Source organism: Sarcophilus harrisii, chromosome 2 (genome assembly GCF_902635505.1).
Source record: "Sarcophilus harrisii chromosome 2, mSarHar1.11, whole genome shotgun sequence".
In the NCBI taxonomy this organism is placed as follows: Eukaryota; Metazoa; Chordata; class Mammalia; order Dasyuromorphia; family Dasyuridae; genus Sarcophilus; species Sarcophilus harrisii.
In genome coordinates, this window is record NC_045427.1 from 655,562,656 (window position 1) to 655,567,089 (window position 4,434).

Here is a 4,434-nt window from a genome sequence, read left to right on the forward strand (position 1 = left end):
AAAAGAACAACACGGGGAGGGAGAGCGGGAGGCCAGGAGCTCCAGTGGGGCCCATTTAGCAGCTGCCGGAGGGACCCAAACAAGCTTCACAAGCCAGAGACTCAGAGTTCCGCATGTCAGCCTCCTTTCTCTGTCAGAATGCCTTTTTATTTGGTGTTTGTTAAGTGTAGAAAAGAAAGGGAGGGAGGGAGAGAAGAAAGACCTTGAATTCAAGCCCCTAGAATGTGGAGCCAGGAGACCTAGAATCAATTAGCCCAACTCCCTCTTTTTATGTTTAGTCAAGGAAGCGGTTTAAGTGACTTGCCCAGGGTCACACAGCAAGGCAGGACATGTCTGCGGCTGCACACACTCCTCCTGGTCCGAGCCCTCCCTGAGCAGCCGAGCCCACGAGGGGAATCTCCTCTGGCAAAGGAAAGCACTGGGCAGCTCTCCTGCCACTCGCCCTGGGGCCCGTCTCACCCCTGCAGGGACCCCGAGGCTGCCTCCACGGCCTCCAGGATAAGGCAGCTCTGCTGTTCCCCTTAGCCCCCGGAGCCAACAGGAGCCCCTGTGACTGACCCTCAAACCTCTCACTGTGACTGCAGCCTGTGCTCCCAGAATGCTCTGCTTCTTACCTGTCACCTTCCTCCCTCCTGGTGTTTCCCTCCATTCCCTGCATCGTATGCTAGAGGCAGCCAGTGCCAAAGAGGGACAAGCCCTGAGTTCAAATCCAACCTCAGATGCTTATTAACTGTCTGACCCTGGCCAACCCTCTTCAGCTCTGCTGGCTTCAGTTTCCTTGTCTGTGAACTGGGAAGAATAGCACCCAGGCAGCAGAGCTTTTACCTGGATCAGAGAGGGCAGTACTTGTTAGAAAGCATTTAGCACCTCGCTGCCTTCCCCCTGAGCCAACCATTCTGGAGAGCAATTTGGAACTGTGCCCAAAGGGCTGTAAAAAAAAAAGGGGGGGCAGTGTTTCTACTGGGATTATATCCCAAAGAGATCTTAAAGGAGGGAAAGGGGCCTGTATGTGCACGAATGTTTGTGGCAGCCCTCTTTGTAGTGGCTAGAAACTGGAAACTGAGTGGCTGCCCATCAGTGGAGAATGGCTGAGTAAATTGTGTATGAATGTTATGCATTATTATTATTCGGTAAGAAATGACCAACAGGATGATTTCAGAAAGGCCTGGAGAGACTTACACGAACTGATGCTGAGTGAAATGAGCAGGATCAGCAGGTCATTGGACACGGCAGCAACAAGATTATACAATGATCCATTCTGAAGAACGTGGTTCTTTCCAACAATGAGGTGATTCAGGTCAATTCCAATAGATTTGTGATGGAAACTGCCATTCACATCCAGAGAGAGAGCAATGGAGACTAAATATGGATCAAAGGATAGTATTTTCCCCTTTTTTGTTATTGTTGTAGTTGTTTCTTTTTCTTTCTCATAGTTTTATTCCTTTTGGTTCGTGTTTTCTTGCACAATATGACAAATATGGAAGTATTTTAAAAGAATTGAAGATATTAAACTATCAGATTACTTGCTGCCTTGAGGGTCCTTCAGGGAAGAAAGCAGGAGAAAAATTTGGAAACACAAGGTTTTGCAGCGGTGAATGTTGAAAAACAATCTTTGCATGTATTTAGAAAAAAAATACTATTTAAAAAATAAAGGCTGTGGCAGGAGTTTATTACTTCCTCCCACAGCCCTATCCCAGCCCAATAAGAGGGAAAAGGCAACTGAAAACTGGCCAGGGGTCAAATGTCAAAGCTGAATATCTCCATGGTGATGAGAGTATGGGAGATGATCTTGTCCCTTAATCTGACTGAAGAGCTTGCCCTGTGGAACCCTTGGAAAAGCCTTGAATGACCTCTGCCATATTCTGCTCATGGGCTGCTGAATGAAGATGGAGAAAGTCATGAAAACTAGTGAGTCTCTTACAAGTGTATACGACATAAAACTCAACCAAGCCCTTCCTGTGGCAAAGCTTTTCTCCCTCCCTCTTCCCACCTTCCAAGGTCCCTCTGTCTCCACCTTCTAAACTTGAATCTCACCTCCTATTGTATTTTTTTTTTTATTAAAGCCTTTTATTTTTAAAACATATGCATGGATAATTTTCAGCATTCACCCTTGCAAAACCTTGTGTCCAATTTTTCTCCCCTTTTCCCCTCCCCTTCCTCTTCCAATATATCTAATATATGTTAAACACGTGCAGCTCTTCTGTGCATTATTTCCACAACTGTCTTGCTGCGCAAGAAAAATCAATCAAAAAGGAAAGCAATGAGAAAAACAAAAAGCAAGAAAACAAAGTGAGAATGCTGTGTTGTGCTCCACCCTCAGTCCCCACAGCCTCTCTCTGGGTACAGATGGCTCTCCTCACAAGACCATTGGAACTGGCCTGAATCATCTCACTGTTGGAAAGAGCTGTGTCCATCAGAGTTGATCGTCGTATAATCTTGTTGCTGTGTACAATGATCTGGTTCTATTCACTTCACTGAACATCAGGTCAATGTCTTTCCAGCCTTTTCTGAAACCAACCAGCTCTTATGGAGTAATATCCCGTAACATTCATATCCCACATCTCATTCAGCCTGGACCGGTAGGTCTGCCTGCTTCCATCCCTCCATTCTGGGCCATCCTTCCTACAACCACTAAAGAGCAGATTGATGTTACTCTCCGGGGGCTTCCTATTCCCTCCAGGACAAAATGTCTACAATCCCGTTTTGCTCTGAAAGCTCTTCCTCCTCCCCTTGGCCTTTCTTAGGCCTTCACATGCTCTGACATCTCGCCACAGCTCACTTAGTGTCCCTCCAACAGAACACTACTCCCCTCTCCTTCAGGCTGACCCCCACTTCCTGCAAAGCTCTCCCTCCTGGCCCCCTCCTCTCAGATTCCTGGACTTCCCAGGAGGCCTCCCTTCTGCAAGAAGCCTTTCCCAAGACTCCATCTTCTGAGTGCTTTCCAGATTATTTCCTATTGATCCTATCTAGATCTCTTGTACACGGTTGTTCACATGCTGTCTCCCTCATTAGACTGGCAGTTCCTTGAGGGCAGAGTCTGACTTTCCCCCCCTTTTTTGTATCCCAGTGCATAGCATAAATACCTAGAATATAATAGATGCTAGTTGACTGACGTTGTAAAAATGAACTTAATTTTTGGAGACTTCATCTCCCCATCTATTGTCCGTGGGCCCAATCCTGCTGAGGTTCTAACATGGGCTGGGGTTGCCCCTGCCAACTCAGGCGCTCACCCCCTTGGGCCCACACTGTTCAGTGTGGACACCTGAGTTAGCCACCATAGCTCAGACTTACCCAGCTAACGGAGTCCACCAGTCTCAGCCTCTGCAGCAACAAGAACTGCAGCAAAACCAAGTTGTTTTGGAAGACTTAAGAACTCTAAACAACACAACGATCAATTTAGAGCAGAACGGCACTCCTCCAACAGAGAGGTTATGGGCCAGTCAATCTAAAACACACCTTTAGACCTAATCTAAACACCCAACTCTAACATTTCAGACAAATACATCTTAAAGGCAGCATGTCCCAAAGGGAACTGCCCTTCTCCTCTTCCCTATGACTTTTTTTTTTTCTGTCAGACATCCAGGCTTCCACTCTCTCAGGTTTGTAAGCTCAGTATGACCCTGGCCTTTCTTCCAGACCCAAGGCCAGCTGCCCAATCTTGCCCTTTCCCCTTCCCCTCCCTAGCACTCCTGACAGCTTCTGTAGCAATTCTCTTCATCCAGACTCTCTTGACATAATTACAGCCCGATTGTCTCCCCCTACCCCTTCTTTCCCCTCCAGACTATCCTACGCACACACCTGCCAGAGTCAAATTTTTCAAGGAACAAATGGTTCTTAAAAAGCCAATCTGCTTCTCTTTCTACCCTCCCCCATTCAATTCCTCCTCACATAGCTTCAGCTCAGCAAAACCAACTCCCCACCATGTTCAGTCATTTCATTTGGAGTGATAAGTCAAATCTTTCTCCAGCTCATTGTACAGAAAAGGAAACTAAGGCAAGCAGGTGAAAAGCCTTACCCAGGGTCCCACAGCTAGGAAGTGGGCTCAAACATTCTACCCACTGTGCCACCTCCTTGGCTCCACCACGAAAATCCATGAATGTAATTTACCACAAACATGAGTAAGTAAATTCAATAAATTCACACAAAAAGTTTTCAGGTTATGGGAAAGAAAGCATTTATTGAAAAAATCTTCCCTTTTTAAACAAAATTAATAAAAAAAAATATAAACTTTCATCTTACCATAAACATATTGTTAAAAGTGGCTGAGCAAAATGAACTTAATGAAACATAGGTTGAAAATCATTTCATGACCTACTTACAAAACTTGAAAACTGGCAACAAACAAGAAATCAAAATATTCTATATCTACATATTTTAAACTAAGTTAACTAAGTACTTCTTCAAATTTCTCTGTTATTAATATTTTTTTTTTCA